The sequence below is a fragment of the Tachypleus tridentatus genome, chromosome 2 (genome assembly GCF_004210375.1).
Source record: "Tachypleus tridentatus isolate NWPU-2018 chromosome 2, ASM421037v1, whole genome shotgun sequence".
Taxonomy (NCBI): Eukaryota; Metazoa; Arthropoda; class Merostomata; order Xiphosura; family Limulidae; genus Tachypleus; species Tachypleus tridentatus.
The window spans coordinates 18,295,767-18,316,221 of record NC_134826.1 but is presented as its reverse complement, the minus strand read 5'-3'; the positions used below and the strand labels follow the sequence as shown (position 1 = coordinate 18,316,221).

General features: G+C 32.0%; 1 long non-coding RNA gene across 2 annotated transcripts in view; it reads left to right on the top strand.

Annotated features, from left to right (window-relative positions):
- LOC143238971 (uncharacterized) overlaps positions 1-20,455 on the top strand; it is a 101,275-nt gene extending 80,820 nt beyond the window's left edge. The window contains exons 5-8 of one of the 2 annotated variants that reach the window (XR_013020873.1): positions 337-461; positions 2,796-2,874; positions 9,309-9,508; positions 20,006-20,455. This is a non-coding gene — a long non-coding RNA (uncharacterized LOC143238971). The remainder of the gene's footprint in view (positions 1-336; positions 462-2,795; positions 2,875-9,308; positions 9,509-20,005) is intronic. The other variant, XR_013020872.1, reaches the window with a different exon arrangement.

Sequence of the window (20,455 nt, the reverse complement as noted above, 5' to 3'; positions counted from 1 at the left end):
GGAAAACGTTGTGTAACAACACTTGAAATTGAAAATACGGTGAAACGAACGTCTGAGTTACTTAAAGTATTGTGATATAAAATAAGAACAAACGTATAAATAAATACAATGTAACATAATGGTATGTTTGAGTTGAAACAGCATCTCAGAACGGTTTATATTGTATTATTTGGAATGAAGATAGATCGTGCTTTTCTTGAGATAATTTTTAATCTTTTTGTACATCTATAAAATAATGGTTGAAATAAACACATTAATAATATTTTAGATTTTTTGTAGTCAATAGAATATTAATTCAAAATATAATCCATTTCGTCTTTGGTCTCCACTTTACAGATACTCGTACTTGGTTTTGAATGTCGAATGAGTGAGAGGATGAAATATTTCCAGGCGCCGCACGTAGACTTGCAACGCCATCTACATTGCCTCATCGACACCATTGGCTCGAAGAAAGAAATCGTGTAAGTTTCAGTTTTGCTTTTAAATACAATAATATATAAATAACTATTTTTTCACCTTTATGATGCGATTATAGATTAGTAATATATTGTTTAACAGCCGATAAAGCAACCACATATGTACACTATAGTAACTGAAATGTAGTTTTGTATATTCAATTATGTAAGCAAATGGAGGCAAAATGCGTAAAACCACTTACTGTTACATGATACGGAAATACGCACTGAATGGAAAGTTCTGATTAACATTAAAATAAGCTGCAACTTCAAATCATATCATCAGTGTTCACTGTATGGAAAGTTCTGATTAACATAAAGTGAGCTACAACAGAAAATTTACATTACCGTGTGCTTTTATGGAAAGTTTTGGTTAACATAAAGTAAGCTATAACAGGAAACTAAAATTTCAGAGTGTGTTGTATGGAAAGTTTTGGTTAACATAAAGTAAGCTATAACAGGAAACTAAAATTTCAGAGTGTGTTGTATGGAAAGTTTTGGTCAACATAAAGTAAGCTAAAGTAGAAATTAAAATTTTAGTGTTCGTAGCATGTAAAGTTTTGTTTAACGTAAAACATGTTGTAACTTGAAATCATAATATCAATGTGCACTGTGATAATTGTGGTACTGACTCTCTGATTTTTTGACAAAGATACTTACCAACATGAGCGTTACCTGGTGGTTGTGTTGTTCAAAAGTTGACTATGATCGCATAAATCTTTAATGTCAATGTTTCATTTATAAGTAGTTAAAGGTTTATTAGGGTGCACGTGACTGACGGTATTCACCCATGTTATGGTGTGAATGTTGTGAAGCAACTAAGAATTATTTGTGTAGTGCATGTGCGATACACATAAATGTGTAAGATAAAGGTGTGTATCGTCAGTGGATTAAAAGTGTGTTATTGGAATCTCCAAACTTCAAAATCAAAGAACGACTTTTAAAGTAACTGAAGTACAGAAATGATAGGAACGTAAGTATATTATTATTAGTAGCTGTAGTAATGTGCTCATACATTTGACAATAACACTTATTGGCTCCATATTCGGAAGTGTTTGCGTATGTGTTTACAACAAAACCACATCTGTCTGTGATCTGTGTTCACTGAGAGGAATCAAACCCCTAATTTAAGCATTGGAAGTCCGTCGACTTACCGCTGTCCCAGTGATTTATAAGTGAACTGACAATTATATACACACCATTGACGAATGCAACAAAATGTATATTCTAGGGCTTGTTACCATTAACGCTCACACAACGACAAAACATTCGCGCGTATAATTTACTTTATAGATTCAAATCGATAAAAAGGTAAACAAACAGTCGTATCTCAAGTAATAATTAAGTGATCCCGGTTTAACTCTATGTTATCATGAATACAAAAATCGAACCATATCTTAAAACTTTAATACATGAATGAACTCCATTCGTTTGTTTGTTTTATTTTGAATTTCGTACAAAACTACATGAGGGCTATCTGCGCTAGCCGTCCCTAATTTAGCAGTATAAGACTTGAGGAAAGGCAGCTAGTCATCACCACCCACCACCACCTCTTGGGTTACTCTTTTACCAACGAATAGTGGCATTGATCATCACAATATAACGCCCACATGGCTGAAAGGACGAGCATGTTTGGTGTGGCAGGGATTTGAACCCGCGACCCTCGGAGTACTAATAATTCCATTCGTTCAGCTGTTGTTACAAGCTAATCTTACAGCATGCACTCTACGGAAAGGTACATAGCTTGGCTTTTGTTAGAGATTAATATTACTGAATACCTTCCATGGAAAGGTTTGTCATGCAACTGTTAATACAAGTTAATTAGATATTACACAATCTAAGGAAAGGTATGTCGCTTCAGCTACTACTATAGATTAATATTGTAGTGTATAAACTGCATAAAGGTCTGTCACTTAGCTATTGTTGCAACTTAACTTTATTGTATAAAGTATATGGATTGAATTAAAACAAAATTAAACTATCTCTATATCTATCCATGCAAACGTAAAACTGTTTAAAAAAGTATTAATACGAAACTAATTTTTAGAATAAACACCTATGTATTATCTCTTTTTATTATCCTGTTGTTCGTTAAATGAAAATAAATAAATAATTAATGTATTATATTTTTACATAAATCTAATTTTTATTAAATCTTTTTTTAAAATTACTTCTAAGGACGATCAATATCTCATTCTTTAAAATCAGTTTGTTTGTACTAGAATGTTTTACGTGGATAGTAATTGTATTAAACTGTTCAAATCTACCAAATCGTTTTTAATTATGTGTGATCACAATAACATAAACGAATTGATTTGTATACATAATCTATATTTGTAGATATAACAGTAGGAAGGCACAAATCATCGAATGGAAAATAAAAGAAAAGTCCTGTGAATATTTGCTCTAAGCTCTAATGGTAAGCTTTATATGTATCAGAGACACTTCTGGTTGAAGTATCTTTATCTTAATAACGTGCTATAAGCAAGTGAAGTTATATGTATCAGTGACACTTTGGTTGAAGTATCTTTGTCTTAATAACGTGCTATAAGCAAGGAGATTTATATGTATCAGTGACACTTTTGGTTGAAGTATCTTTATCTTAATAACGTGCTATAAGCAAGGAGATTTATATGTATCAGTGACACTTTTGGTTGAAGTATCTTTGTCTTAATAACGTGCTATAAGCAAGTGAAGTTATATGTATCAGTGACACTTTTGGTTGAAGTATCTTTATCTTAATAACGTGCTATAAGCAAGTGAAGTTATATGTATCAGTGACACTTCTGGGTGAAGTATCTTTATCTTAATAACGTGCTATAAGCAAGTGAAGTTATATGTATCAGTGACACTTTGGTTGAAGTATCTTTGTCTTAATAACGTACTATAAGCAAGGAGATTTATATGTATCAGTGACACTTCTGGGTGAAAGTATCTTTATCTTAATAACGTGCTATAAGCAAGTGAAGTTATATGTATCAGTGACACTTTGGTTGAAGTATCTTTGTCTTAATAACGTACTATAAGCAAGGAGATTTATATATATCAGTGACACTTCTGGGTGAAAGTATCTTTATCTTAATAACGTGCTATAAGCAAGGAGATTTATATGTATCAGTGACACAGTGCTGTTTACAAAACTTTTAAAAATATACGATGTTTTTCACTTGCACTTTACTACGGTGAATCAATTTTCGTTATAAGGTTTTAAGAACATGCGCTGTTGCTACAAACGTTGTTTTTTGAAAAGTTTTCGCAAGACAGGTTGTTTATTTTCTGGTAACATGAAAGTAAGATGTACCTTTATATATATATTTGTTTTATTCTTAAACGCCTCTCAAATATGTATTGTTTTCTAACGTAAAAGTTTTTGTTATTTTCTGAGAAATACTCAAAATCAGGGCCGAGTGTGCTTTTAGTTTGATACCAAATATTATGCCGAATCACGAATCTCTGAAAGCGAAATATTTAAAAAATTCTTTTAAGCGTTAATTGTAAAGAATAAAAAAATGTGATAACAACTTCAAAACAACGATTTGGTTTGTTTTGAATTTCGCGCGAAGCTACACGAGGGCTATATGCGCCAGCCGTCCCTAATTTAGCAGTGTAAGACTAGAGGAGAGGCAGGTAGTCATCACCACCCACTGCCAAAATCTTGGGCTACTCTTTTACCAACGAATCGTGGGATTGATCGTAACAGTATAACGCCTCCACGGCTGAAAGGACGAGCATGTTTGATAGGACGAGAACCCGAACCCGCAACCCTCAAATTACGATTCGAGTGCCTTAACCCACCTGGCCATGCCGGGCCTCAAAACAACGAAGTCAACCTTTCTTTAGACGGATCAAAATCTGGAGTAATTTGTCTGAATGTCTTAAAATTGTTTCTTTCGTGTGTTAAACTTATTTTGAACATATATATAATTTCCTCCAAACTGTAAATATTTAGTTCATTACTGTATTTAACGAATAATTTTTTTTTTACGAAATAGTTCAGTCTATATATTAGGTTGAGGAATAATTCGTGAGCGTTTTTAAATAATTTCATTCAAGCATTACATGCAAGACTATACAATACTTTAATGCATGAACACATTACACCCAAAACATTTATTATGATACTTTATTTCATATAATACCTAGGTATATAGTATGCATTGTTGTAAACGAAATTGCAAGAAATTAAATGCGAAAAGCAGATGGTGTCGAAAATGCTCGATTTTGTCCACTTGACATTCCATTTAATGAGCTGAAAATGAAAGCAAAAATTAAAGACATATGAAAATCAAACACACCATCTATTAGAGCAAAAAATTATCTACCAAATGACATGAAATATTTTGCGAAAGCGTTTCATTTATGAATATATTTTGTTAACTTGAAAAAACGCTCACGAATTATTCCTCAACCCAATAGAAAAAGTCAAAGATCAAAATTCCTAAGCCCTCTTTATGCAAATAACGATTTTAGTTCTTGAACGGTCAATGTTTCAAATTCAATGTATTCTTCGTTAACAGTTCAATAGCCTAAAACAAGTCTACCTATCTCGCTTTTAGAACTGTTTTCACTAGGCCTAACTTTTAAAACACGTTTAGGTTATTTTTACTAAAATTCTTCTTCTTTATTTATCTGATTATGTGTCATATTTATAGTTTATATCTTTATCCACCTAGGTGGCGTTTAAGTCGTCTCTGTTTTTATCATAATTTAGACCATCGCGCGAAAAGGTTGTGAAGCTGAGGTGTAACGTAGATTAATATTTATTTCAGAATAAATAATTTTAGCAGGATAGCACCTGAAAACAAATATATTCAAGTTAAGGTTGCATCTGCTTAGAATGAGACAGCAGTCTTTGAAAGCGCTCCTCCAGAAAAAAAAATAAAAAAATCGAGTATATCCATATATGTAATAAACATTTAAAGATAAGTGTATATATATATACAATGTATACGCAGTAATAATTTTAAAATATAATTATACGCACGTGCATTCACGACTCTTCGCAGCTGTAAAGCTACCCTATACAGACACTGTATGTATTTGTAAGTAAAAGTCTAAACAGAACGTCTACACACCTACATATAACAGACTCTCATCAACTAATAGTTTTTGCATTACATTAATTCCGTGTAATTATATTTTTGATGTAATACACAGCAAGCCTACACATCTGTTTATTTGTAGTTGAGAAAAAGCCTCTATACTGTGGGCTATCTGTGTCAATCACGAGTATCGAAACCCGATTTCTAGCGTTAGAACTTCGCACATTGGCCCGCTGTATCACTGAGAGCACAGTGAGATAAAGAATGTATGAATTATGATCATGATAAAACACGAGAAATTTGGTTTAATACTGGACTAAGGTCCCTTAAAATTAGCATTTGTTGAGAAAGTAATAACAAAATAAACAAGAAGCCGTATGTTACATAGTCGTTAAATAGTAATGGATAACTACAGTTTCTCCCAAACTCATACTCGTCAAACAGTAATGGATAACTACAGTTTCTCCCAAACTCATACTCGTCAAACAGTAATGGATAACTACAGATTCTCCCAAACACATACTCGTCAAACAGTAATGGATAACTACAGTTTCTCCCAAACTCATACTCGTTAAATAGTAATGGATAACTACAGTTTCTCCCAAACACATACTCGTCAAACAGTAATGGATAACTACAGTTTCTCCCAAACTCATACTCGTTAAATAGTAATGGATAACTACAGTTTCTCCCAAACACATACTCGTCAAATAGTAATGGATAACTACAGTTTCTCCCAAACTCATACTCGTCAAATAGTAATGGATAACTACAGTTTCTCCCAAACACATACTCGTCAAACAGTAATGGATAACTACAGTTTCTCCCAAACTCATACTCGTTAAATAGTAATGGATAACTACAGTTTCTCCCAAACTCATACTCGTCAAACAGTAATGGATAACTACAGATTCTCCCAAACACATACTCGTCAAACAGTAATGGATAACTACAGTTTCTCCCAAACTCATACTCGTCAAATAGTAATGGATAACTACAGATTCTCCCAAACACATACTCGTCAAATAGTAATGGATAACTACAGTTTCTCCCAAACTCATACTCGTCAAATAGTAATGGATAACTACAGATTCTCCCAAACACATACTCGTCAAACAGTAATGGATAACTACAGATTCTCCCAAACACATACTCGTTAAATAGTAATGGATAACTACAGTTTCTCCCAAACACATACTCGTCAAATAGTAATGGATAACTACAGTTTCTCCCAAACACATACTCGTCAAATAGTAATGGATATCTAGAAATTATCCCAACTAAAGATGATTCAAAACCTGATCTTGTTCGTTTTGAATTTCGCGCGAAGCTACACAAGGACTATCTGTGCTAGCCGTCCCTAATTTTGCAGTGTAAGACTAGAGAAAAGGCAGCTATTCATCACCATTCACCGCCAACTTTCGGGTTATTCTTTTACCAAAAATTGTTGGATTGACCGTCACGTTATAACGCTCCCACGGCTGAAAGGGCGAGCATGTTTGATGTGACGGAGATTCAAACCCGCGATTCTCAGATTACGAGTCGAGTGCCTTAACCATCTGGCCATGCCGGGCCAAACCTGATCTTCAAAGAGATTTTTATACCGAACCGATACACATCTGAGTGAGTGAAAACTGTATCTATATATTTAAAGCATGGTTTATCTTCTCTTTACACGTGTTGTTGACGGACTGGAAAGTCATCAGTTTTACAGTGCTCTTCGAACTTGTAGAAATAACTTTCAGACAAAGGCCACAAAAATATGATTAATTATTAGCTCTCTTAAGTAAAATAGATCGAGTTCTGTGCAGACATTAGAAATAACGCTGTTTAAAACTCGTGTTTGTGCTTGTCATAAGTTTAAAAAAATTACCCGTATCTCATAACTGTATTTATAACCTTTAAATCAGTTATATTAAACTCTCACTACTAATCCTGTATCTCATAACGGTATTTATAACCTTTAAATCAGTTATATTAAACTCTCACTACTAATCCTGTATCTCATAACGGTATTTATAACCTTTAAATCAGTTATATTAAACTCTCACTACTAATCCTGTATCTCATAACGGTATTTATAACCTTTAAATCAGTTATATTAAACTCTCACTACTAATCCTGTATCTCATAACGGTATTTATAACCTTTAAATCAGTTATATTAAACTCTCACTACTAATCCTATATCTCATAACGGTATTTATAACCTTTAAATCAGTTATATTAAACTCTCACTACTAATCCTATATCTCATAACGGTATTTATAACCTTTAAATCAGTTATATTAAACTCTCACTACTAATCCTGTATCTCATAACGGTATTTATAACCTTTAAATCAGTTATATTAAACTCTCACTACTAATCCTGTATCTCATAACGGTATTTATAACCTTTAAATCAGTTATATTAAACTCTCACTACTAATCCTATATCTCATAACGGTATTTATAACCTTTAAATCAGTTATATTAAACTCTCACTACTAATCCTATATCTCATAACGGTATTTATAACCCTTAAATCAGTCGTAATAAACTCTCACTACTAATCCTGTACCTCATAACTGTATTTATAATCCTTAAATCAGTTGTAATAAACTCTCACTACTAATCCTGTATCTCATAACTGTATTTATAAAACTTAAATCAGTTGTAATAAACTCTCACTACTAATCCTGTACCTCATAACTGTATTTATAACCCTTAAATCAGTTGTATTAAACTCTCACTACTAATCCTGTATCTCATAACGGTATTTATAACCCTTGAATCAGTTGTAATAAACTCTCACTACTAATCCTGTAACTCATAACTGTATTTATAACCCTTAAATCAGTTGTAATAAACTCTCACTACTAATCCTGTACCTCATAACTGTATTTATAATCCTTAAATCAGTTATAATAAACTCTCACTACCAATCCTGTATCTCATAACTGTATTTATAACCCTTAAATCAGTTGTAATAAACTCTCACTACTAATCCTGTACCTCATAACTGTATTTATAATCCTTAAATCAGTTATAATAAACTCTCACTACCAATCCTGTATCTCATAACTGTATTTATAAAACTTAAATCAGTTGTAATAAACTCTCACTACTAATCCTGTACCTCATAACTGTATTTATAACACTTAAATCAGTTGTAATAAACTCTCACTACTAATCCTGTATCTCATAACGGTATTTATAACCCTTAAATCAGTTGTAATAAACTCTCACTACTAATCCTGTACCTCATAACGGTATTTATAACCCTTAAATCAGTTATAATTAATAGAGGATGACTGTTACCAAGTAAATATTTGTTTGCTGTTAGATATAAGAACATATTATTGTACTAGAGGCTGTATAATATATTTTCAATGGGTAAAATAACAATGAACAGTCAGATACATTTCGTGTTAAGTGATAAGCAAAAAACTGATCTTAAATGCTTGAATCTGTGTAGGCAAGTCTTAGTACTTTAGTACAGTTCTATATAAGAACGTTGCATGTAGTCCAAGATAATATTTAACATAGCAAGAGAGTAGATGTGTTCTTATAACAACGTTGTAATAAGTTTGACATTTTTATGTCGTTTAGTATATTATAAGTAGCAGTTAATGTTTATGTGAGAATGTTACATAACGTAGAATATTTTATGCTGTTTTGTATACTGTAAGTAGTAATTGTGTTTTTGTAAGAACGTTGCGTGAAGTTGGATACTTCTATATTGCTTAAAATTAGCTATTTTAGAAAACCGTTGGTTATTCTTCATAAGTAATGTATCATCGATTTATTTAGATGTATTTTTTTATAAAGCAGAGCGGATACGTTGAAGTGGTACGGTATTAGAAGAGAGTTGAGCCAACATTGGAACTCTTACATCAATTGAGTTGTACAAGCAACAGTGACGAAGCTTGAAGACACCTCGTTCATTTAAAGAACTTCAAGTATGCAACACATCGAGCTATGAATGTAGTCAGTCAGTGCGTGTTGACGAACACGCACTTCAAAGCTAAGTTCGTAGAATTATTTTGTTTTACTCCTTCGTATGGCTTGATTTTTCTAGTCGAATACAGTACAAACGAACATTTACGTGATTTGTTATTCAGTGTAAACGGTGAAGCCCAAAATCAGACAGGGAGGTTTAGGTGGAATGCCCATTAACTTCTTCTGACACATTCCTAATCGGATTAGGGTTTATTTAAGATTTTATCGTTGGTAAAATAAAGTGATAATTCCAACTGAACGCGCTTGTTGCTAATTCCATACTTAACTGTTGGTTTTATTTTCATAAGTTGTGGTTGATAAATCAACTAAACTGCGTCCTTCAATACAGCGTTTTATTTTATAATTACTAGTATTTATTATTAAGGAGCTGAAGGTACTTGTTAAAGATGCAAAGATTCTATAAAGAACAACTTAGATAATTTTTTCCACTCTTTCCGTACAAAATCTATAATAAACTTATTAGATGCTAATTGTATACCCTGATTTATGGATAGAAATAACTAACTCATTGAACTCAATAAGTACTCGTGTTTTTAACTTAAAATGCAAATATCTATATCAAAGTGAAAAATGCGTTCCTATTTAGGAGTGTTTTTATCGCACTTTTCGAGCTAAACTCATGAAGAAAAGTAGCCGATGTTAACCATCGGATAGTTTCCAGTTACCATAAAAAAAATTTAGGGTAATCAAACCAGTCAACCGTGAGTGATGGTAGTTAACAATCTTTTTTTTTTTTAATTTGCCCCATTTTAGGGGTATTTTTATCACCTTCTGGGACAAAAACCGTACAACAAAATAAGTTGTGTGCATCGCAGTACCCAGTTACCACAAAAAGAAAACAAAACAATAAAAACGATGCATTACGATACGTAATCCAGGAATAAAATTCTGGGTGATATAAGCTGAAAAAATAAATCACAAAGAAAAAAAATTCTTCTGCCTGTCGGGCAAAACTCTGAAACAAAATAACCCACATATACCGCTGGACAAATTCCAGTACCGTACAAAAAATATTAACATTACCAATCAACACTGGGTGCTAAGATATACACACACACACATAATGGATAACCTTTACAATAAGACATAAAAACTAAGTACTTTTAACTTATTAAATCTATGCTTTGATGAACTTTTAGTATGTTTAAACTATTTTAATAACACTAGGTTTATTTTGTGTATAAACGTTGCACTATTTCAAACTTAAGATTGAAGGTCTGCCGTATATATATGTTTACTTCTACTTTTGAGTTTGGAAACTTTGCGATACTAATTCTAGTTTCTATTCGCGTCCGTCTTTAGAACTCTACTGCATAGTTTTAATGTGTCAGCTGACATAGTTTAGCATTTAATAATTATTAATTATTTTGTTAAGTCTGATAACATAATATAATCTGAACATGAATTTTAAAATATTGTATTGAATATCTACAATATACAATAAACCTTGAGAGGATTTTTAAATTTCAGATCTGCTTGCTCTGTTTTTAATAATTAGACAACATCTCAGTTTCATGAGTAAATCAAAGCTATGGTATCACTCTTTGCAATATTAAAACCGGAACGAAATGAGGTTGTTCCAATAATTATTTGATCGTGAGGTTTGGAAAGTTGGTTTATGAAACAGTGTGATAAGTGTAAATCAATCACTACATGAATTTCTGAGTGGAATTCAGATATAATGCGAGAAAAAAATCTCCGTTGTTTTCTATTTAAAAACTCTGCAACTCTACGCATTTAATGCGCTGAGTTTTATTCACGTCACATTATTGTGCACCTGTTTGCCATGTAGGGCTTCCACATTACACGAGGTATTGTAGTTTTATTACAAATACCCGTCTTGCAAAACAGAACGAATAAGTGTTTACATATACAAGTGTGTTTACGGACGAAATTAAAGCATTTCAACCATCCACTAATACAATATTAGCGAAATATTCTATACACAAACAAGCAGCTTATGTACTTCTGGAATAACTTGACCCATTAATCTTTTTCTGTTCTATCCAAATGGTTCTTATAATGTACAACCAGCTTTAAAACTGCGTGTTTTTTTACACATTTGCAATCATATTATGTTTATCATCATTGGCTTTGGTTTGTGTGGAATTTCGAAAAGAGCTACACGAGGGCTATCTTCGCTCGTCGTCCCTAATTTAGTAGTGATAGACTAGAATGTCTTTTTTTTTTATCTTGGATCTCGTGCAAAGTTACACGAGGGCTATCTGCGCTAGCTATCCCTGATTTAGTAGTGTAAGACTAGAGGGAAGGCAACTAGTAAACACCGCCAGTTGCTAGCTCTTACGCTACTCTTTTCTCAACGAATAGCGGGATTAACTGTCACATTTAACGCCCCTACGTCTCATAGGGCAAGCATGATCGATGACAGGGACTCGAACTTGCAAACTTTGAGCCGAGTGCTTTAATCACCAAGCCTAAAGAGAAGAGTTCTTAAAGTTAAGCACAACACACCAGACAAAGTGTTCACAAAAACGTTGACAATCAACTTTTGTTGTTTAGTTAGACAACAGTTAAAATAAGATAAGAGCATAGCATTGATTGAATTGTTTTGGAAAGACCTGTTTTAATAATGTTGTAATGTACCCTTTACTGTACTACCTAGTCGTAAAATTAGCTGTTTGTAAAACATGCTCATTCAATCCTACATTGTAATGTAAGTTGTTTTCGGTTATTTTTTACGAGGAATGAGGTCATGTTCTTCCAGTTCAAACGTTGTTACTCTAAATCGCTACGTATGGAGTTTATTTTGTAAACTTAGCTGGATCACTAGCAATCATTTTCACTGTATATAAATAAAGCACATCTGACAATTAATGTTTTTAATAGCGCTTGTTTATAATGAATGGATCACGCACATTACATTGTTTTTAATATGTATAGTTTATGTACATTACATTGTTCATTCGTAATGTATCGTTTATACATATATTACACTACTTGCTCATAATAAATAGTTTATGTATATTACACTGCTCATAGCGCACGGTTTATGCAGTTAAATTATTTGTTCGTAATGTGTGGTTTACAAAACTTTCATAGATTATTTGTTATATATATTTAATCAGTGTTTACTCTGTCGGTAATATGTTTTGGTGAGTGCACATTAAATGTGCAGTAACAGTTTTCTCGTATGGTTACGCACATGATATTGTTTTAAAACTACTTAACGAGGCAAAACGCGTGAAGATTATTTGTTAGAAAGACAAAACGCGGCTGTATATTGACAGCAAACATTCAATACTTAAGTTATAATACGTAGATTACGACTTCTGTAGAAACGCATTAGACAGGCCACTACCAAGCAACTGTTATAAGCCTAATTTATACAAATATATTTCTACATATCTATAGAATTATTCTACAAAATAATTATAATTATAGCTGTCATATGAAGAACAAAATAATTAGGTCTTTATGACTTAGACGAACTTTAAAACAAACGAATCAACAAAACAGATATTTTGAACAAACATGAAAACATTATTTTTCACAAGTTAAACCTTTTTATGCCAGGTTCTGAGAAGCGATTACAGCTGATACATTTTGATACAATGTGCTTTTACGTTTTGTAGCACGTTTGATGGATCGATATGAAAAGTTGTAACACCATAGTTTTTACTTAAAAGGTAAAAGTAAAAATGTTCATTAACAAGAGAAATGGAAAGAAATACATGAATATATCGTGAGAAAAAGACAGCAAGTTTAAACTTACCTGCGTTGTTTTGAAGACACAATAAAACTAACTATCTGACTAATATTGTATTAGAAGTAAGAATTCAACTTGCTTCTTTCCTTCGTGATATTTCGTTTGTCCTGAATGTGCTAACATCCGCCATCTTGTCGTGTCATTTCACAAAAGTAACTGCGAGCTCGCGCTGAGCTGGTGCGCACTGTGATCTGGAAGACGCACGTTTCGCTTGTATTTCTAGTATGAAATTGCAAACTATTTTAAGCTTCGTTACTGTTCTTTGAGCCTTTAGTAAATGAGGGATTAAGATATTTTGAGCAATATGCTTTATTAAAATAATTCATAACTTTTTATATTGTAATGAAAAACACTGTGGTGCCTGAAGACAACGAATTCTTTGGAACAGTCATGTTTTTTAAAGGTTTGATTTTTCTAATGGACTGTTTACTAACAGTTTATATTACACGTGGAAAATACCTTATCGAAGGTTCTGGGCGATACACTAATGTTTATTTGATCAAATACTTGAGTCACTCATGTGAGACAAAGAGAAGTGTAAGGATGAACTGAAAACAAGAGTATGTAAAAAAACTTAAGTTGTGTTAATAGATAAGAACCTGATATAGAAATTAAACCGTAAGAGCTATTATTTAGTTGTCTTTTTTCTTTAACTGTTAAATCACGGTTTATTCAAGCATATATGAAAAACAGTTAATGCATATATATTAATCTAATCTGTCAATTAGAATATATCACTAATGGTAAGACTTCCTAACTGATAACCTTGAGCATAGTGACCAGAAGGGCTTTACATGGTTTGTATATCACTCGTAAATAACCTAGAACATAGTGACCAGAAAGGCTTTACATGGTTTGTATATCACTCGTAAATAACCTAGAACATAGTGACCAGAAAGGCTTTACATGGTTTGTATATCACTCGTAAATAACCTAGAGCATAGTGACCAGAAAGGCTTTAAATGGTTTGTATATCACTCGTAAATAACCTAGAACATAGTGACCAGAAAGGCTTTACATGGTTTGTATATCACTCGTAAATAACCTAGAACATAGTGACTAGAAGGGCTTTACATGGTTTGTATATCACTCGTAAATAACCTAGAGCATAGTGACCAGAAAGGCTTTACATGGTTTGTATATCACTCGTAAATAACCTAGAACATAGTGACCAGAAGGGCTTTACATGGTTTGTATATCACTCGTAAATAACCTAGAACATAGTGACCAGAAAGGCTTTACATGGTTTGTATATCACTCGTAAATAACCTAGAGCATAGTGACCAGAAAGGCTTTACATGGTTTGTATATCACTCGTAAATAACCTAGAACATAGTGACCAGAAAGGCTTTACATGGTTTGTATATCACTCGTAAATAACCTAGAGCATAGTGACCAGAAGGGCTTTACATGGTTTGTATATCACTCGTAAATAACCTAGAACATAGTGACCAGAAAGGCTTTACATGGTTTGTATATCACTCGTAAATAACCTAGAGCATAGTGACCAGAAGGGCTTTACATGGTTTGTATATCACTCGTAAATAACCTAGAACATAGTGACCATAAAGGCTTTACATGGTTTGTATATCACTCGTAAATAACCTAGAGCATAGTGACCAGAAGAGCTTTACATGGTTTGTATATCACTCGTAAATAACCTAGAACATAGTGACCAGAAAGGCTTTACATGGTTTGTATATCACTCGTAAATAACCTAGAACATAGTGACCAGAAAGGCTTTACATGGTTTGTATATCACTCGTAAATAACCTAGAGCATAGTGACCAGAAGAGCTTTACATGGTTTGTATATCACTCGTAAATAACCTAGAACATAGTGACCAGAAAGGCTTTACATGGTTTGTATATCACTCGTAAATAACCTAGAGCATAGTGACCAGAAGGGCTTTACATGGTTTGTATATCACTCGTAATTGAGATTAAGTATTATTATTAAGTGGAAGAGTTTTATCAACTCTTCTGCCAGAAGTTTATAAATAATTACAATAATCTTGATTTAGAGAGTAGTTATTACTAGCGCTTATTGTAAGATGGATATGATGGGAAGAAACCTGTTCTCTGTAAATATTCATCCCTAAACTCATAATGGTTGTATGAGTATTTAGACACACTGAACAACGACCGTATATTATTAATTTAGGGATGAATATTTAGAGAGACTGGACAACAACCGTACATTATGAGTTTAGGAATAAGTAATTAAAAATACTGGACAACGACCTATATTATTAATTTAGGGATGAATATTTAGAGAGACTGGACAACAACCGTACATTATGAGTTTAGGAATAAGTAATTAAAAATACTGGACAACGACCGTATATTATTAATTTAGGGATGAATATTTACAGAGACTAGACAACAACCATACATTAAGAGTTTAGGGATAAGTAACTAAAAATTCTGGACAACGACCGTATATTATTAATTTAGGGATGAATATTTACAGAGACTAGACAACAACCATACATTAAGAGTTTAGGGATAAGTAACTAAAAATTCTGGACAACGACCGTATATTATTAATTTAGGGATGAATATTTACAGAGACTGGACAACAACCATACATTAAGAGTTTAGGGATAAATAACTAAAGATACTGGACAACGACCGTACATTACGTGTTTAGGAATGAGTATTCAGAGACACTGGACAAAACAGTACATTACGTGTTTAGGAATAATGTAAAGGTGTGTACGGTACAGAAATATGAATATTTAGAAGTTTATTTTATAATAACTTAACTCTGATGAAATTACCCCAATTTCACACGCAGAGGTTTACGTGTAATTACAAGAACACAAACAGTTACTTTAGAGCTCAAGTGTGAAAGATGAGAGATTAGATGTGAATATAGTAAATACAGTTAGAGTATTCAAATATACAGGCTTACATGTCACATTTTATGAAACAGCCAACGGTATTATTTTAGCTCTACTCACACGTATTTGAAGTATCATGTTACAAATGTATTATATTCCGTAATGTATTATAAAAAAACCACTAATACTCCATTAGTACACTATGTTAATACATGTTTATAATAAGGTTAATATTTTTTGAGTAAACTAGGATCAAGCGTTGAACTGATCAAAACTGTTAACTGATTAGTAAAACCGATGGAGTGAATTTCTTAGGTGAAAATTATGCATAAGACTTTTAACAGCGTAAAATTTAAAAACACAACTAATCAAAACTGTTAACTGATTAGTAAAACCGATGGAGTGAATTTCTTAGGTGAAAATTAAGCATAAGACGTTTAACGACGTAAAATTTAAAAACAACAAATTTAACGAGTGTAGATTTCATAAAATACCAAGAAAATGTAAGTCTATCGACGATATAGACACGTTATTGTTAGGTTATCTCAAAACTTAACCTCTTTATTGTTGTTGGAAAAAGACTCAATACTTATAGATTTGTGCTGTATATGCAATCTGTTTAAGTCGCTGTTTAAAAAAAATGTAAGTTTGAAGAAACGATAAAAAAATTTGAACTAAGATTTGTTTTTACTGCATTGGAGCTTAAGGAACGAAAGATATATATTTCAACAAATAATTTTAGATTTCAGCCCATGTCTGATTGATTATGTGAGTTTCAGAATATAATACTTACATTAAGGTATAACCATGACTGGTCTTATATTTGGATACCTTCAATACAGTGCTAGGACATACAGTGAGCCTTTCGTAAGCGTTATGTGAAATATATACCTTAAATATATATATATATATTTTCTCCAAGCCTGTTCCCTTGGCTGTGGTTTCGCTAGATAGATATACATATATCCTAATCACAAAGAATAACTAAAATATAGTCTAGTCACGACACTAATGAACATTTTGTAAGTGTTTGATAAAATAATTATAATATAGTCTACTGAACATTTCGAAAGTGTTCAGTGAAATAATTATAATATAGTCTAGTCACGACACTACTGAACATTTCGAAAGTGTTCAGTGAAATAATTATAATGTAGTCTAGTCACGACACTACTGAACATTTCGAAAGTGTTCAGTGAAATAACTATAATATAGTCTAGTCACGACACTACTGAACATTTCGAAAGTTTTCAGTGAAATAATTATAATGTAGTCTAGTCACGACACTACTGAACATTTCGAAAGTGTTCAGTGAAATAACTATAATATCGTCTAGTCATGACACTACTGAACATTTCGAAAGTGTTCAGTGAAATAACTATAATATAGTCTAGTCATGACAGTACTGAACATTCTTACTGTCGTTATTTATATAGAAACTATCAGTACATAACTTCTAGTATGACATCAGAAAGCACTGACAAACTTTCAGTGAAATAGAACGAACGTAATTTATAAGCATATTAACGACTACGGTGTTATCAAACATCTTAAAATGGCGCATTCAAACAACGAATAACTCGAGTGAAAAAGACCAGAGATATTGATTTACAAACGTACTCTCAACACAGGAATGTGTTTATGACAACAAAGAATTTTGTTAATGTTTTACTACACGTGTAAAAAAAGATCTACCAAATTTTATCTGAACAAAAACATACGTGATTTGGTTAATCATGTTATAAACCATACATTTTCATATGACTAAAATACTGTACGTTTTATATCAAAGTAGAGTTATCAATTAGATATATTTCCCATCTAAACAATTGGAACACTAAATAAATAATGCTTAGATTCCAGAAGAAGAAATGTAAGAACTAAACACCAGGAGATTTAGAAAAGAGATACTGATGACGAATGTAAAAACGTTCAAATGTTTTACAGTAAAGATTGCCATCTTTATGTCTAGTCAAATAAGCAATAAGTTTGTATAGGAGTACTTATGTTAATATGTAATCAGTAACTGATCCAATTGCAATAAATAAAGCAGTCTTCTTATGGTAAGGATGCGACACGGACAACCAGCGACAAGGGAAAAAAATTATATAAGAGTAGATGCGCATTCTGTGAGTCAGCACTCGGAAAGAAACACCTGCGTACCTAATTAATTTTATGTCTTTTCCCGTAGCTATAAACAAATGTAATTCAGCTATAAAAGAAAAATGAAAGACAAAGATGTTTAATTCCTAGCTTAGCTTGGAAACACTATTGTATATATAGTCTATATTTTCTATGAGACTGTGGTTTATTGTAGGCTGTGTTAGTCAATACCGAAAACTATTACTATTCTATGGCTTATATTCAAAATACTAGTTTGAGTCACTACCTTGTATTGTTTCACACATCGGGTATTTACTAGTCTATATCGGAAACAATATTTTGGTTTATTTACTAGTCTATATCTGAAACTATATTTTGGTATACATATTAGCCTATATAGGAAACAGTATTTTGGTTTATTTACTAGTCTATATCGGAAACTATGTATTTGGGTATACATATTAGCCTATATAGGAAACAGTATTTTGGTTTATTTACTAGTCTATATCGGAAACTATATTTTGGTATACATATTAGCCTATATAGGAAACAGTATTTTGGTTTATTTACTAGTCTATATCGGAAACTATATTTTGGTATACATATTAGCCTATATAGGAAACAGTATTTGGGTTTATTTACTAGTCTATATCGGAAACTATATTTTGGTATACATATTAGCCTATATAGGAAACAGTATTTTGGTTTATTTACTAGTCTATATCGGAAACTATATTTTGGTTAAATTATTTACTAACCTATATCGAAAACAATATATCAGTTTATTTATTAGCTTATATCAGAAACAACGATTTGGTTTATTTATTAGTATATATCGGAAACAATATTTTGGTTATTTACTAACCTATATCGAAAACAATATTTCGGTCTACATATTAGCCTATATCGGAAACAATATTTTGGTCTACATATTAGCCTATATCGGAAACAATATTTTGGTTTACTTACTAGCCTATATCGGAAACAATATATCAATTTATTTATTAGCTTATATCAAAAATAACGTTTGGTTTGTTTATTTATTAGTCTATATCGGAAACTATATTTTGGTTTATTTATTAACCTATATTGCGAACAGTATTTCGGTTTATCAAAGTACAATGGAAAAATTGTTTTTAAGCTATATTATAAATACTATACAGAACGCTTTATAACACTTGAAACATACTATACGCTGTTAATTAATAAGCTATGCAAGGTTTTATTTTACACCAACCTTATGTTCGCGAAAATACGGCAAAAATACTAGTTTTAACTCAGAAAGCATTAATTACCAAAAACCGTGCTTAAATGCTAATAGACGAAAAATGCAGAAAATGTGAAGGTATGTGTAACATTCAGAATATTAACATTATAAAAATAAAACAGATAAACAGTTACTAAAGCACCTTCGTCACCATAAGGAATTTCCAAATAGGCGTCACTTTGAAGTTATTACTTATATTTATGATGAAGCTTTAACCACTGAAAATAAATGACGTATGTAATTAATATATATATATGTAATATATATACGTTCCTGTAGCTACTTCGCAAGAGAACGTGCGAAAAATTACATCATTTGATTTCTTTCTTTCTGTTTTGTTTTTACCGTTTCGTATGTTGTGGTTTAACAAGTCTAGATAAGAAATTTAAAGCTGCCTGAATCGGTTAACACCTTCGAGACATTTCCTGTTGTTCAAATGACATTAACTGTCCGTGATCGATGGATACAGCAGTTGACCTCTGTTCATTTTGTGTGTCTTTTCAATATGTGAATGATTTCTCGTCTGTTCTTGAAACTTTTGCTGTGGACTCTATCTCTTTCAGGTAGGATCTAGGCCCGCACTAGATGGATATCAAGGACTACGGGTGGATCGTGGACTGAAAGGCTATGATCGTAATTGTACTTTAAGATTTCTCATAGTAGAGTGAAACGAGGCCAGGGTGCAATTTATTTCCTTTTCCTTGGAAGAAAAAAATGCCACCAGGTGAAAGACTGATTTTGTATGCAACATAGGACATCAAAAGTAGGAACGTTGGTTTGATATATGAAAGATAACATAATAAAACATCCTGATGTTTCTAATTCATGATTCTGGACACATGGCTTTGGAATTTATGGTTAAAACATACAGACAAATTTGATTGACCAATTATTTATAATTTTGTATATTTCAAACTGTTGTATATGTATGTATATATATATATATATATATTCGTGCAAAATCTATTCGAAATGTACTAATGTGGCAATAGAGCTTTTAAAGTTGAAAATAA